At 36.2% G+C, this 17,867-nt stretch overlaps 1 long non-coding RNA gene across 1 annotated transcript; it reads right to left on the bottom strand.

The window, feature by feature from the left end:
• Positions 1–1,789: 1,789 nt before the first annotated feature.
• LOC127847229 (uncharacterized) lies at positions 1,790–4,357 on the bottom strand. The gene is made up of 3 exons (XR_008033871.1): positions 4,261–4,357; positions 2,874–2,995; positions 1,790–2,083 (listed from the first exon to the last, which is right to left on the bottom strand). It is a non-coding gene; the product is annotated as an uncharacterized LOC127847229 (long non-coding RNA).
• Between the last annotated feature and the right edge of the window lie 13,510 nt (positions 4,358–17,867).

Genomic DNA, 17,867 nt, shown 5'->3' with positions numbered 1-17,867 from the left:
GTGTCAAATGTTTATGTCTCGAATCTGTTTCTTATATACATTATTAGTACGTATCAAATGTTTATGTCTCGGATCTGTTTCTTATATACATTATTAGTACGTGTCAAATGTTTATGTCTCGGATCTGTTTCTTATATACATTATTAGTACGTGTCAAATGTTTATGTCTCGAATCTGTTTCTAATGTACATTATTAGTACGTGTCAAATTTTTATGTCACGGATCGACTACGTAACGCGTGTGTTTTATATTACACCTAACTAATCATATTTATCGATATGGTATATTCATTGTAATCAGTTAAATAGAAAAATTACATTTACTTTTATGTAACATACGTCGTGATAAAAAACATAATAATGATAATAATGATAAAAAATCTAATAATGATAATATTAATAATATCATTATTCTCATAATTGTCAATAGAACAAATAATAATAATACTTTTATTATAATAAAACATCATCATAATCATCACGCATTACATTTCTATAGCATAGAGATAAAAATGCGATTAATATGTTTCGATTTTCGTTGTGTGTGTGGGGTGTGTGTGTGTGTGTGTGTGTGTGCGTGCGTGCGTGCGTGCGTGCGTGCGTGCGTGCGTGTGTGTGTGTGTGTGTGTGTGTGTGTGTGTGTGCGTGTGTGTGAATTTAATTGGTGTAACACATTCGTTTTGGGTCGAATTAAAAATCATACGTCGCACAAATAAATAACATTTTATGTGGAATAATTGTTTGATGCGCGTGTTACAATTCCGATCCGTGAAATATACAGATCAACAAAGCTTTAATGTTTATACTTGAATAGGTGGGTTGAGATGTTCACGTCGTCTTGAGACGTTAATATTCAGCCAAAAGTCTCACAACACTAATCGATTAATTCCTTGTTTTTTAGCATGAGTACTTGGATAACAATTCGCACAATCTCACCTGAATGAGTAAATTTTGAATTTTTGACTTGTGTTTTAATGAAAGAAAGCGGTTGATCTCAGGTATTACTGATACAATTTACATGCATGTTATTTGTGATATGCGGTGACGTCTGTAATGCACACTCTAAGATATATCGAAACTGAAAACGAATTCGGTCAATTACAATGGAAAAATGAAGTTTGTCCACTTTCTACTTCAGAAGTTCGGAGTGACAGATTTCGCGTGAAAACGAATAGGCTTGTCTCGTTTAAATTGGCTTAAGGGTGGAAGTGTCTCTGTTTATTTTGCCTGTCTCGTGTTCTTAGATTGGTTCGGTTTTCAGAGAGATGTTGTTGTACTTGAAACGCAGAGGTTTTGCGATTTGTACATCATTATATTGATAAATACGCGCATCATATGTGAACAAGTGCGTTATTATTATTTAAAATGTGCTGTTCTACCTTTACATTCCGACATCCTTTTTGCAGGAAAAACAAATCGCTACCTCGCAGCAACGATTATTATACCCAGTTTGATGCGCTGCCGTTAAACTTGGCCAACGCTATTACGTCAAAACTAACTTGGGGTGACGTATGCATAAAAAAGGTCGATTGCGTAGCGTTCACGTGCATAATGTTAATTAAGGAATCGACACAGTTTGATGATGGCTATCAGACATACCTGTTCACTATGTCGGGGACATCCAATCGCGTAATGAAACCCATGTACTGTTAGAAGAACGATCACGAAATAAAACAGCCTATACAGATTTGTTCATGTCAATAAATTATGAGAACAAGTCCGATCAAGTGTTTATGGAAATTTATTATATCATCTATGATTCATTAAGATGTTTCTTTTTTCGTGTTTTAAATCATACATTGATCCAGTTTCTTCAGATGTACAATAGTGCTGTTTTCATTAATTTTCAACTACAAATGGTGATATACAGCAAAGATTATAATGTCGAAAGATTATGGGAACGAAGCTTGTAAGAGAACTCCTGTAAAAGACGTCATTCTTGCGTTGTCATCACCAAACACAGGATGATTTGAGTCATGTTCATACGAAATCCAGACTTCGTCCCCCACATCAAACCGAACAACCTCGGTATTGCTGCCTTGATGGTCGTCCCATTCCAATCGCGATTCGGCCATAGCTCCTAGCTTTTAAATTATATTATAAAATAATAGATCATTGGTGCTTGTTTAATGTATCTAACAGATGTTACATCAACACACTTCTATTCTATACTACTTCTGTTGCTGCGCTGCTGCTGCTGCTACTGCTATCGCTACTGCTATTACTTCTACTACTTCTACTTCTGGTACTGTTGTTACTGCTACTACTACGACTTCTTCTGCTACTTGTTTACAATTTCAAATAAGTAACTGCAATAACTATCGTTCACGCAGCAATGAACATTATTTGAAACAATATAATATAATATATTAAATGATTCATGGTAGATTCTTGCACAGCTTATCTAGTAAATTTTCGCATCAATTAAATATATTACTACTACTGATGTTGATGCGCTGCTACTAATATAACTTATACTTCTTCTACTAGTACTACTGCTGCTGCTGTTATAACTGCTGCTGCTGCTACTTCTACTTCTACGAGTAATATATAGTATACAACTGCTACAACCACTGCATCTACTACAACTGCTACTTCTACTACTACTACAATTACTACTACTACTACTACTACTACTACTACTACTACTACTACTACTACTACTACTACTACTACTACTACTACTACTACTACTATTACTACTACTACTACTACTACTACTACTACTACTACTACTACTACTACTACTACTACTACTACTACTACTACTACTAGTACTACTACTACTACTACTACTACTACTACTACTACTACTACTACTACTACTACTATTACTACTACGTCTACACCACTATTTGATAAAATGACTCAAACCTGTCGTGAACCGTTGACAATTAGTCGCGCCCACACGTCAAATACAGGATCGCCCGCCTCATGCCTTGCACCTACTGCTCAAGAAAACGAGAACAGGCACGCAACATGTGACCTGAAAATGCCTAAGAAATAGAGAGATTTGATGTAGTCATTCAATATTAAAAAAGCAAATTCGTTGAATTAGTTGATATCCCCCGCCATAAATTTTGTGTTTGTGGATGGGTGCAAAACCCTTGATGATTTGGAGAATCCTACCAAATAACAATAACTATTATTTAAAAAAAAAGTAGGGTTATGGTTCTTTTGCATGGAACGTTTTTCCTCATTTATATGTATACACCAATGAAATTTTATGTTGAAATCGTGTGTCGTATCTGAGATGTGGCCCTCACAAGTAACAGCACACACAAAACAAAGAGCAATAACTCTTATATAAGAAAATGTCGGTTTATAATGCTTGTGCATGGCAATTCTCCTTATTGATATCTATGCACAATGAAGTTTCATGTTGAAATCTTGGATCGTCTCTGAGATGTAGCCCTGAAAAGTTAAATCATATAAAACAACAAAGGCCAATGCCTATTATCCAAGAAACTGTAAGAATGTGGGTTTTATGCACGACACTTCTTTTCATTGATATATAAACACCAATTGAGTTTCGTGTTGAAATCCTGTCTCATTTATGAGATATAGCCGTGAACATTTTGTGAAAACGGACGGATACGCCAAAACTGCATCCCTCCGCCTTCGGCGGGGAATAATAAGATAAAACCATTAGTCTGTGCACTTTTTTTACTTATTAATATTACTCAAGAAGAGTAATCGATTAAACAATCAATTTCAACAGTCAGAGATATGTGATAATTAGCTGTAAACAAACGTTTAAAGTGGTGGCCGATAATTGTAAATATTGCTCCTCCAAACTAAACGATAAAAAATCTAATGGTATGCAAACTTACCAGAATTGCCACTGTAGGCATGTCCTTCGTTAAGAAGGACAAGATTGAAAACAAGCGTTTGGTCCGGGCACAGTGTAATTTTGTGATCTAGAAACGCACTGAAGGCAACTGGAGGAAGGGTAATATCTCGTGTTTCTTAAGTAAATTCGAGAATTAAAGCAAGTTTGTACAGTGTTCCACCAGTCAACAATTGTGACTACCATATATATGCGTTCGTATAAGTCTGAATAAACTATTTGTCTGTCTATCTGTCTGTTATTGTAGGAAAATATGTACGAAATATCTTGGTCACAATCGGCTCGGGGCACAAATATGCATAATTTATACAATAACATAGACAGGTTTGCATAAATACGTACGGTGATATGCAGATCTTAATGTTTATATTTGATCGAAGATAACTGTATATGCAAGGTTGTAACACCCACCTGGTCTAATTTGATAAGTACAGCTTGGCATTCGTTGAGGCCAATCAAACACTTCTTGTCACTGAGTAGAATTTTCAGCGTTTGAATGACGTTAAACATCTCACAGTCTGGCATATCCGTCTCAGAAGCATGTCTTATGTTTCGTAACACGTCTCTTGCCTTGAATCGGTACGATTGCAGTTAAAAATTCATAGCAAAAATACTAAAATACTTTCTTTGTTTGTTGTTTGTTCTTTAAACACGAATATCTATTAAGGAAAATAATAGATCAAGAAATGTTTCTACAATTACTGTTAGAAATGCATAGTCGTATGGTATTTATTGAACTTACCTTTACACAGATGTTCGTCGTTTGTCTCTGGTTATCATCAGACTCAGCTTCGAATTCCATGCAGTTTATGATTAAATTAATTATCCCATTGAAATCAGAATCGCCAGTAGAATGTTTGTCTGCGTACCCATCCGGTGGAAGGAAACATTTTGCAAGTTCCCATGGGTTTGTGAGCCATTGCTTTGCGTCTGTGTTGTTCAATGATGGTTGTTGAAAGCGATGCAAACTGAATATGAAATCTCTGGCTTTAGTGCATACTGTCTTTGTGCACGTTTGGTATTGATGAACTTTATTATACTTGCAGGGATTTGCACGACATATGCCCTGAGTTTTGCATTTTATAAGGTTCGGTGTTGAGCAGACACCACAGTTAATATTTCCCGTCTGTTGTAAAAGTGACTTGTGCAATTTCGCTATTTTATCGTTGACAAACTTCTTTAGTGCATCTCTGGTAACAAATCCTTCTATAAATCACTTTAGCAGGTAAGCCATATTCCGGTCTCTTATCGCATCACCCAGATTGATATACTTCGTAGACTTCCGTCCTTAAAATGTGTACCATTGAATTATTTAGCTTTGTTTATTGTCCGATAACAATTGTTCACAGAGTAAAGATTGTACATGAGTTGGAAGTTTGTTAAATATACATGTATAAAACACGCGTGTCTCTCGGACGTATTAGCTAGCTATTATGCTTATAGTTCTTATATTTCTTTTTAACTTATTTTGTTTTATTATAGACCGATGGCATTTTTCCTTCCTAATCTTAGAGAATCGCAGTTGTTCACATTTGAGACGTTCGCGACTCAAACTTCCACAATTAAAAGAGGTTCGGACCTTAAATTTTCACAATTTTAGAAAAGTTTGCCAATCAAATTTGAACGTTTCGCGACTCATTTTTTAACAGAATGAGGGGGCAAAGGTCGCCTTACAAAGATGGGGGAAAAGCCCTGAGACTATATCCAAGAAATAAGTCCCATGACTAATCAGAATTTTCTTTCAAATATATTATGAATGCGGATGCTTTACAAAAAAAGAGTTTGGAATATGCCTTAACTAATGTATTACATTTACACGTTGCTCGTGTATATATCTTTCAAATGATAGTATAGATTTATAGTTCTATATATTTCATACGGTGAAAATACTTCATCAAGAGATGATCTTTGGACTTGAACACGAATTTATGTTTTGTGGAGTTAACGAACGCTATACAAATTCATAACTTAATCGTTAAATTATGTTGATTGTGACCTCTTAGGTTGTTGTTAAAACTAAACTGTAAACTAATTTTCACCGGTAATAACACTGACTGTTGTAAGTTTGATTTTCCTACTTCACGTGCTGGTGATTATTTTCGCAACTCTAGTTCGTATCGAACTACTACTGCTACTACTACTACTTCTACTACTACTACTACTACTACTACTACTACTACTACTACTACTACTACTACTACTACTACTACTACTACTATTACTACTACTACTACTACTACTTCTACTACTACTACTACTACTACTACTACTTCTACTACTACTTCTACTACTACTACTATTACTACTACTACTACTACTGCTACTACTACTACTACTACTACTACTACTACAACAAACTACTACTACTACTACTACTACTACAACTACAACAACTACTACTACTACTACTACCACTACTACTACTACTACTACTACTACTACTACTACTACTACTACTACTACTACTACTACTATTACTACTACTACTACTACTACTACTACTACTACTACTACTACTACTACTGCTGCTACTACTACTACTACGACTACTACTACTACTACTACTACCACTACTACTACTACTACTACTAGTAGTACTACTACTACTACTACTACTTCTACTACTACTTCTACTACTTCTACTACTACTACTACTACTACTACTACTACTACTACTACTACTACTACTACTACTACTACTGCTACTACTACTACTACTACTACTACTACTACTTCTACTACTATTACTACTACTTCTACAAAACTATTTAATAAAATGACTCAAACCTGTCGTGAACCGTTGACAATAAGTCTCACCCACACGTCAAATACAGGATCGCCCGCCTCATGCCTTGCACAAACTGCCCAAGAAAACGAGAACAGGCCCGCAACAGGTGACTTGAAAATGCATAAGAAATAGAGAGATTTGATGTAGTCATTCAATATTTAAAAAGCAAATTCGTTGAATCAGTTGATATCCCCCGCCATAAATTTTGTGGATGGGTGCAAAACCCTTGATGATTGGTAGAATCCTATCAAATAACAATAACTATTATTTAAAAAAAAAATTGGGTTATTGTTCTTTTGCATGGAACGTTTTCTCATTTATATGTATACACCAATGAAATTTCATGTTAAAATCGTGTGTCGTATCTGAGATGTGGCCCTCACAAGTAACAGCATACAAAAAACAAAGAGCAATAACTCTTATATAAGAAAATGTCGGTTTATAATTCTTGTGCATGGCCATTCTCCTTATTGATATCTATGCACCATGAAGTTTCATGTTGAAATCTTGGATCGTCTCTGAGATGTAGCCCTGAAAAGTTAAATCATATAAAACAACAAAGGACAATGCCTATTATCCAAGAAACTGTAGGAATGTGGGTTTTATGCACGACACTTCTTTTCATTGATATATAAACACCAAATGAGTTTCGTGTTGAAATCCTGTCTCATTTATGAGATATAGCCGTGAACATTTTGTGAAAACGGACGGATACGCCAAAACTGCATCCCTCCGATAATAAGAGAAAACCATTAGTCTGTGCACTATTTTTTACTTATTAATATTACTCAAGAAGAGTAATCGATTAAACAATCTATTTCAACAGTCAACGATATGTGATAAATAGTTGTAAACAAACGTTTAAAGTGGTGGCCGATAATTGTAAATATTGCTCCTCCAAACTAAACGATACAAATCTAATGGTATGCAAACTTACCAGAATTGCCACTGTATGCATTTCCTTCGTTAAGAAAGACAAGATTGAAAACACGCGTTTGGTCCGGGCCCAGTGTAATTTTGTGATCTAGAAACGCACTGAAGACAACTGAGGGAAGGGTAATGTCTCGTGTTCCTTAAGTAAATTCGATAATTAAAGCAAGTTTGTAAAGTGTTCCACCAGTCAACAATTGTGACTACCATATATATGCGTTCGTGTGATTTAATCTGGTTATTAAAGGGAGATAATACGATTTTGTAAAATATTTATGAATTTATATAAATTGTATAAAAAAAACTTATTATACATGTATTTCAATATCAATTAAGATAAAAGTTAAGAAGAACATGTGTCGAAAAATGCGAAATAAGCCAGATATTTAATTCTGAAATCGAAAATGTCAATATCATGCATGTACGATGTGAATCTACATTTAGTTTTACGGATCATTTTAATTTCCTGCAACGATATCTATTCATACGACACACGAACACTAACTGTGATGCCCCCAGCCTCAAGCTGGGAACCAGGCGATTTCGAAAATCAAGTTTCTTGTTGGTTATTTTTCTTGAGCTTAATTTTTCTTGGGTGTAAATAGGAAAATGATTTCCGCGTCCGGCTAATACTTTTGGCATGTTACGTAAACACATTTTGGTTTAATTATCTCTCATCATCTTGATGCTAAAGCCCATGGCGTGAGTATTTTACATATTATAACATTTTTGTATTAAAATTGTTTTAGATTTAAATCTTATTTCCTAAAGAATGTTGAATTTAATGATGTATTTTGCATCGATATTTTGGTCTTTCGTAGAAAGATTTAGTTTACTTGTTTATGAGGTATTTTGTACATACTGGCAATCGTTGTTGTATTGCTAAGATTAAGTTAACTTTTTCTTTGTATGTTTCAGTAATTTACCACATACACGACTGTCTTAACATCTGTAAAATAAAAGAATAACACGGAATGTTTGGACTTGGTAACTGGCGTCTTTTCGTAGACAGCACAGTAAATTAGCCAGGCGTTATGTACCACACATCGAGGTTATGGGAACCACACAACGAGGTTATAGGAACAACACATCGAGGTTATAGGAACCACACATCGAGTTTTTGCTGATGGCAGCTGGCCTCAGGGTAAGCAGAAAAATGACGGGAAAAGCTATGGAGAGAGAGAAGGTAAGGATAGATGAAGAAGAAAAAATACAAGCGGCAGCTGTCGCAAGACGTAAATCGGAAGTTCAGATACAAATAAAACTGTTAGAAAGTAAAAGAGAATTGAAAACAGAATCTAAAGCAAGTACCGAGTTAGACCTACCTATTGAAAACAAATATGCAAGAACAGCAGACTATGTTACACAGACATCTACAGTTAAACATGAACATTCTGATGATCATGAGTTAAATATGCCTGCAAAGGATATAACAAGATACCTTCTTAGAAGAGACATTATTATGTCGAGGTTGACACAGTTCAATGACAGACCAGAAGATTTCCATGCTTGGAAGGCGACTTTCATCTCGGTCAAGACATAAATAAGTGCTTCTCCAGCAGAAGAAATTGACTTGATGATAAAATATTTGGGTAACCACTCCAAAAGACAAGTTGTTGCTTTAAAAGGTGCATATATCAATAATCCAAGTGCTGGTTTGGAAAAAATTTGGTCCCGGTTAAATGAAAGATATGGTGCAGCAGAGAATATATACAGTTCCGTTATGAAGAAATTGGATGCGTTTCCAAGGTTTACAATACGAAACCCACAAAAACTGTATGATCTATCAGATATTTTGGTTAAAATCCAAGGACTTAAGCAGGATCCCAGCTATTCAACCATTTTGTCCAGCTTCGATTCATTTGTAGGCGTGTCTCCAATTGTGGCCAAGCTGCCTCCAAGTATGCAAGAAAAGTGGGCTACTTTTGCAAGCACATATAAGAAAAATAAAGGGTGTATTTTCCCTCCATTTACAGTGTTTGTTGACTTTGTGAACGACCAAGCCAAAATTAGGAATGATCCTAGTTTCAGATATGACCTCACAACAAGCAATAACACCAGAAGCGGTCTCACATCAGTCTTCACGAAGAAGTCCTTTGATGTCATGAAAACTGAAGTACCAGCTGAAACCGAAAGTGTAAAAAGTGATAAGTTGTGTCTAATTCATAATGCTAATCATAGTTTGATTCAGTGTAAAGTATTTAGATACAAGTCATTAAATGATAAGAAAAGGTTCTTGTTTGAAAACAAGATATGTTTTAAATGTTGTGTTTCAAAGAATCATAAGTCTAAAGAGTGTGATGTTAACATAAAGTGTGAAGAGTGTGGTAGCACCAGTCACATTACGTTGATGCACAAAAGTTCACGTTTCGGAGGCGAGGTGCAGCATGGCGGGGAGGGAAAGCAGTCCACTCCTGTGAATTCCAGATGTACAGAGATTTGTGGAACTGGTGTAAATCACCCTAAGTCTTGTGCCAAAGTGTTACTTGCGAAAGTGTATTGTAACGATAACCCAGATAATATTGTACAATGCTATGTGATCATAGATGATCAGTCTAACAAAACTTTAGCAAAACCAGAATTGTTTGATAAACTTTGTGTAAAAGGTGATAAGTTTGATTATTGTATCAATTCATGTTCAGGCACCTCTTTTGTATCTGGTCGCAAGTTAAATGATTGTACAATTATGTCACTAGATAATAAAGTTAGCTACAAATTGCCAACTGTATTAGAATGTGATGATATGCCTGGCAATAAGGATGAGATTTGTTTGTCAGAATATGCATGCCAATTTGCACATTTAAGTCATGTTGCAGATAATTTGCCATCTCTTGATACCAATGCTGGGGTACTAATGCTTATTGGTAGGGATTTAGTTGATGCACACCATGTTTAGAACAGGTCACAGGCCCTCCGGGTACACCGTTTGCTCAACGTCTTGGTTTGGGTTGGGTTGTTGTGGGTGAGATGTGTTTAGGTCAATTTCATGCCAGTAATACTGTGAATGTTAACAAGACTCATTTGTTGACAAATGGACATTGTTCTTTGTTTAAGCCTTGTGATTCACAGCTTTTGATAAGTGAAGCTGGGTCTCTTCAGAAGGATTCTGATATGAATGATGTTTCAGAGTGTGAGGCTATTTTTCACAGAAGCAGAGATGACAATAAGATTGGACTGTCAATTGAGGACCAGGAGTTTCTAGAAGTTATGGACAAAAACTTTTGTAAGGACGTAAGTGGTCATTGGATTGCCCCCCTTCCATTTAGAAAAGATAGGCAACGTTTGCCCAATAACTATGAGTTAGCCTTGCATAGGGCAAGGAGTCTGCATGCGAATTTGTCAAAACACCCAAATAAAAGACTTATGTTTGTAGAGTTTATGGCCAACATCTTTGATAAAGGGCATGCAGAGGTAGCCCCTCCTTTAGCAAATGGAGAAGAGTGTTGGTATTTGCCTATTTTCAGTGTGACCCATCCACAAAAGCCTAATCAAGTTCGTGCAGTATTTGATTCATCGGCTCAGTTCAAGGGCATGTCATTGAATTCAGTTTTGTTACAGGGTCCAGATCTGACCAATAGTTTGGTAGGCGTGTTGCTAAGATTTCGCCGCGAACAAGTTCCTATTATGGCTGATGTAGAACAGATGTTCTATAGTTTTTTGGTCACAGAGAAGCACAGGAACTTTTTACGGTTTCTTTGGTACATGGACAATGACCCAAATCTTGATCTGATAGAGTATCGTATGTGTGTCCATGTTTTTGGAAACAGTCCTAGTCCAGCGGTAGCTACTTACGGCTTGAGGAAGTCTGTAGAAAATTCTGATCTTGATGTTCGTGAATTCGTTAACAACAATTTCTATGTTGACGATGGTTTAACGTCACAACCATCTGTGGAAAGTGTTGTAAGTTTGGTCAAAAGAACTCAAAATGTGTTAGCTGAAAGTAAAATACGTTTGCACAAGTTGGCATCTAGCAATGTTCAGGTGTTAAAGCAGTTTCCAGAAACTGACCTAGCAAAAGGTATCAAGTCTGCTGACTTTGATAGAGAAACTGATCATGTTCAACGTAGTTTAGGAGTTAGTTGGGACTTATGTTCAGATAAATTTATCTGCAGAGTTCAGGTCTTAAATCATCCTATTACCAGACGTGGGATCCTTGCTTCAGTAAATAGTGTATTTGATCCACTAGGCTTTTTGGCACCATTTGTTTTGCTTGGAAAGGTCATTCTGAGACAATTGGTGATTTCTGGTAAATCTTGGGACGATCCCATTGACCCTGACATTGAATTAAGATTTTTAACTTGGAGGAACTCGCTGGATGACCTTAGTGTAATAACAATATCCAGACCCTATTTCAAGGTTTCCATGAACTGTTTGAAACATTTAGAGTTACATGTTTTTTCAGATGCATCGGAGACAGCTGTTTCCGCAGTAGCATATTTAGTAGGAGTAAGTGAAGGTGTCAAACATGTAAGCTTTGTATTAGGGAAGTCGAAACTGGCCCCTACGAGCGGACACACCATTCCTAGGTTGGAACTTTGTGCTGCTGTTTTGGCAGTAGAGTTAGCAGATACAGTCACTGATAAGTTAGATGTCTCTGTTTTCAAAACCACCTTTTACACTGATAGTAGAATTGTTCTTGGTTATATTAATAATCAGTCCAGACGTTTTTACACGTATGTCTGTAATAGAGTAAACAGGATTAGACAATCTAGTATCCCCACACAATGGTGCTATGTTCAATCGTGCATCAATCCTGCTGACATTGGAAGTCGTGGTGCTAACCCTCAGCAGTTAAGAAGTAGTACATGGCTTGAGGGTCCCACATTTTTAAAGGAAATTGTGATTGATATACCAGAGTTCTTTCCACTTTTGAGTCCAGATCATGACAATGAGGTTCGATCTCAAGCTAAAGTGTTACATTTAAGTGTTCGTGAAACTTCACAGTTAGGAACAAAAGGTTTTGAGAATTTCTCTTCATGGAAGAGGTTGGTTGGTGCAGTTAGTGTTCTCAGACATGTGGCCATTTCTTACCATGAACGTCTACAGTGTAGGGGCTGGCATATTTGCAGTTCTGCGCAATCTAAGGAAGAAACTAAGAGGTTCATTTTGAGACAAGTGCAACTTGAAGTATACCCCAGAGAGTTTGAGTGTCTTAGCAACAATCAATCTCTTGACAAGAATAGCTCTATCCTGTCATTAGACCCTTTCCTAGATGGTGGCCTGTTAAGAGTTGGCGGTCGTTTAGGTAGAGGTTATCTCCCTGAAATTGAAAAACACCCTATTATACTACCTGGTAGGCATCATGTTGGTAAGCTCATTGTCTTTCATTGTCATCAGGCTGTACATCATCAGGGCCGTCATTTCACAGAGGGTGCTATTAGGTCGAGCGGCTACTGGTTGATTGGTTGCAAGCGTGTGGTTGAAAGCATTATTTTCAATTGTGTCAAGTGCAAAAAACTCCGAGGTCAGTTCGAATGTCAGAATTGCCTAAAGAAAGGGTAACCCAAGCAGCTCCATTCTCATATGTAGGAGTAGATGTATTTGGTCCGTGGCAGGTGGTTGCTAGACGGACTAGATGTGGACAAGTATTATCAAAACGATGGGCAGTTCTTTTTACGTGTTTAACAATCAGGGCCGTACACATTAAAGTTATTGAAGAAATGTCAGCATCTGCTTTCATAAATGCTCTCAGACGATTTAATGCCATTAGGGGAAAAGTAATGGTTTTTCGTTCGGATCGTGGAACAAATTTCGTTGGTTCTACAGCTAAAATTGACGTTATCAATGTTGAAGATGGCAAAACTAAGAGTTTTCTATATCATTCAGGTTGTGTCTGGTTGTTTAACCCACCATATAGTTCACATTTTGGTGGTTCGTGGGAAAGAATGATTGGTGTCGCACGTAGAATTCTTGATTCTATGCTTACAGGTTGTGGACATCTCACACATGATGTTTTGGTTACAGTTATGGCAGAAGTTATGGCTATCATAAATGCTCGCCCTATCGTGCCTGTGTCAAGCGATGTAGATGATCCAAGTGTTCTTTCTCCAGCTGCACTTCTTACTCAGAAACTCCAAGGTGATGAACAGTTTGTTGGTAATTTAGATCTCAAGGATTTGAACAGGGATCAATGGAAGAAAGTCCAGTTTTGGGCTGATCAATTCTAAGTTCGCTGGAGCCGTGATTATTTGCACACTTTACAGAAGAGAATTAAGTGGAATATTGAAGAAAATCCTGTAAATGTTGGGGACATTGTTCTTTTGAAGGATCAGGAATTGGTTCGAAATAGATGGCCATTAGCTCGCATAACTAGGGTTTTTCCAAGCGCTGACGATCGGATTCGTACAGTGGAGGTTGTAGTGTCAAAAACTGGAAAGAAATCCTTTTATACTCGGCCTATTGTCAATATGATAAAATTGGTTTAAACTTCTGTAATTAGTAACAGTAACTTTTCATTGTCTAACAGAACCGAATAACCTGTGTTGTTGATTGACATGAACATAGTTTAGAAGACTTATACACACGATTTTGTTATGCAATGCGTAAGACTCTTGTATAGGAAAATAAATTCCAGCATAGTGTACATATTGTTAACTACAATATTGAATTGAATTGTATTATGATGACACAATGTATGTGGGTCATTTTGTTTTCTATTGTATTAAGGTATGTTTGTTTAATTTGAGACTTAAGTATTAATTTTTCTTTGTGATACTTAATGATTCATAATTTTTGGTGATATTTGTTATATCAGGCGGGGAGTGTGATGCCCCCAGCCTCAAGCTGGGAACCAGGCGATTTCGAAAATCAAGTTTCTTGTTGGTTATTTTTCTTTAGCTTAATTTTTCGTGGGTGTAAATAGGAAAATGATTTCCGCGTCCGGCTAATACTTTTGGCATGTTACGTAAACACATTTTGGTTTAATTATCTCTCATCATCTTGATGCTAAAGCCCATGGCGTGAGTATTTTACATATTATAACATTTTTGTATTAAAATTGTTTTAGATGTAAATCTTATTTCTTAAAGAATTTTGAATTTAATGATGTATTTTGCATCGATATTTTGGTCTTTCGTAGAAAGAGTTAGTTTACTTGTTTATGAGGTATTTTGTACATACTGGCAATCGTTGTTGTATTGCTAAGATTAAGTTAACTTTTTCTTTGTATGTTTCAGTAATTTACCACATACACGACTGTCTTAACATCTTTAAAATAAAAGAATAACACGGAATGTTTGGACTTGGTAACTGACGTCTTTTCGTAGACAGCATACTAACTCCGATCCTAATAAAAAGACGAATGCTTCGGTTATTAAAAAAAAGAAAAAGGAAAAAAAAAGAAAAGAATTTGTATATTTTAGTTAAAGACGATGTACTGTTGTATAAGTCTGAATAAACTATCTGTCTGTCTATCTGTCTGTTATTGTAGGAAAATATGTACGAAATATCTTGGTCACAATCGGCTCGGGGCGCAAATATGCAGATCTAAATGTTTATATTTGATCGAAGATAACTGTGTATGCAAGGTTGTAACACCCACCTGGTCTAATTTAATAAGTGCAGCTTGGCATTCGTTGAGGCCAATAAAACACTTCTTGTCACTGAGAAGAATTTTCAGCGTTTGAATGACGTTATACATCTCACAATCTGGCATATCCGTCTCAGAAGCATGTCTTATCTTTCGTAACACGTCTCTTGCCTGAATCGGTACGATTGCAGTTTAAAATTCATAGCAAAAATACTAAAATACTGTCTTTGTTTGTTGTTTGTTCTTTAAGCACGAATATCTATTAAGGAAAATTATAGATCAAGAAATATTTCTACAATTACTGTTAGAAATGCATAGTCGTATGGTATTTATTGAACTTACCTTTACACAGGTGTTCGTCGTTTGTCTCTGGTTATCATCAGACTCAGCTTCGAATTCCATGCAGTTTATGATTAAATTAATTATCCCATTAAAATCGCCAGCAGAATGTTTGTCTGCGTACCCATCCGGTGGAAGGAAACATTTTGCAAGTTCCCATGGGTTTGTGAGCCATTGCTTTGCGTCTGTGTTGTTCCATGATGGTTGGTGAAAGCGATAAACTGAATATGAAATCTCTGGCTTTAGTGCATACTGTCTTTGTGCACGTTTGGTATTGATGAACTTTATGATACTTGCAGGGATTTGCACGACATATGCCCTGGGTTTGGCATTTTATAAGGTTCGGTGTTGAGCAGACACAACAGTTAATATTTCCCGTCTGTTGTAAAAGTGACTAGTGCAATTTCGCCATTTTATCGGTGACAAACTCCTGCAGCGCATCTCTGGTAACAAATCCTTCTATAAATCACTTTAGCAGGTAAGCCATATTCCGGTCTCTTATCGCATCACCCAGATTGATATACTTCGTAGACTTCCGTCCTTAAAATGTGTACCATTACATTATTTAGCTTTGTTTATTGTCCGATAACAATTTTTCATAGAGTAAAGATTGTACATGAGTTGGAAGTTTGTTAAATATACATGTATAAAACACGCGTGTCTCTCGGACGCATTAGCTAGCTATTATGCTTATAGTTCTTATATTTCTTTTTAACTTATTTTGTTTAATTATAGACCGATGGCATTTTTCCTTCCTAATCTTAGAGAATGGCAGTTGTTCACATTTGAGACGTTCGCGACTCAAACTTCCACAATTAAAGAGGTTCGTGCCTTAAATTTTCACAATTTTAGAAAAGTTTGCCACTCAAATTTGAACGTTTCGCGACTCATTTTTTTAACAGAATGAGGGGGCTAAGGTCGCCTTTCAAAGATGGGGGAAAAGCCATGAGACTATATCCAAGAAATAAGTCCCATGGCTAATCAGAATTTACTTTCAGATATGAATATGAATGCGAATGCTTTACAAAAAAAGAGTTTGGAATATGCCCTAACTAATGTATTACATTTACATGTTGCTCGTGTATATATCTTTCAAATGATAGTATAGATTTATAGTTCTATATATTTCATACGGTGAAAATACTTCATCAAGAGATGATCTTTGGACTTGAACACGAATTTATGTTTTGTGGAGTTAACGAACGCTATACAAATTCATAACTTAATCGTTAAATTATATTGATGGTGACCTCTTAGGTTGTTGTTAAAACTAAACTGTAAACTAATTTTCACCGGTAATAACACTGACTGTTGTGAGTTTGAATTTCCTACTTCACGTGCTGGTGATTATTTTCGCAACTCTAGTTCGTATCGAAAAGGAAACATCGCACTTTGAGTTTGTACACAGCAAATCAACAATAAACGTAATTATAATTTATATTCCATTACATTGTATAACAAACATAAATTATTTATCATCTAACCATTAACCATACTCTGAACTGAGAAAATGGAGTATAACAAGTATACTTGTTTATGTCCGGAACCAATGTCCCTTTCTATCTCAAGTCATCGGTATGCTCTCATAAAACTCACTGAAACACAAAAAGTATAATATTAACCTAACAAACAGAGCATGAAAAAATAAAACGATTTCAATCACGTCAACGCTCTACCCTGCTTGCCTGTCGAATTACCAAACCTGCAAATCTGTGCACGAGGAAATCTTGATTTCCGCACCAGTGAACATGCAACGCCTTCAAAACCTGTATCACCAGTTTATTCCTTCCATCACACAACGATAATAAATACATTTGATCTGGTAACATATTGCAAATACGGAAATGCAAGTAATCGCCTTTACCACGGGAAACTCCCTTAAAAACACGGTGATAAAAATAATAATAAATTATGGAAGCGTGATTGTGACATGCTGAAGTCAAGGTTGATTTAGATGACTTCTAGAAGTGGTAGAAGCACTAGTATTAGTAGTGGTACGAGTTCTCGATTGGTCATTGTCGGCTCAGGTACTTCTTAAAAGTTCACCGGATACTCTTAAGTAAACTACAAGGTATACGGGGTACGGAATATATGCTAAAATTACCCCGGAATATGGCCGGGTCATTAAGCGTACATTTTAGTATCCTTAAGAGTATCAGGGGTACTTATAAGTATTACCTGTTGTTGTTGATGTTGTTTTTCTTTATAAATGCAGCAGCAGCAGAAGCAACAGCAGCTATTGTTGTCTTTCTTTGGTGGTAATGCCCTTAAGCGTCGCAAAAAGCTTGCCAGGAAATTTAATTTTGAATTCAGAACGGCTGGATTCTGCATTAACTTTTTGACAAGCATGATGAAACCAATAGTTCTGTGAACAGATTTTACTGCTGATATAATTTTGTTGGTAGATTATCAGCGTCATAAACCGGCCTCTTC

Source organism: Dreissena polymorpha, chromosome 10 (genome assembly GCF_020536995.1).
Source record: "Dreissena polymorpha isolate Duluth1 chromosome 10, UMN_Dpol_1.0, whole genome shotgun sequence".
In the NCBI taxonomy this organism is placed as follows: Eukaryota; Metazoa; Mollusca; class Bivalvia; order Myida; family Dreissenidae; genus Dreissena; species Dreissena polymorpha.
Note: the sequence above shows the minus strand (reverse complement) of the source record. Positions and strands in the feature narration are given on the sequence as shown.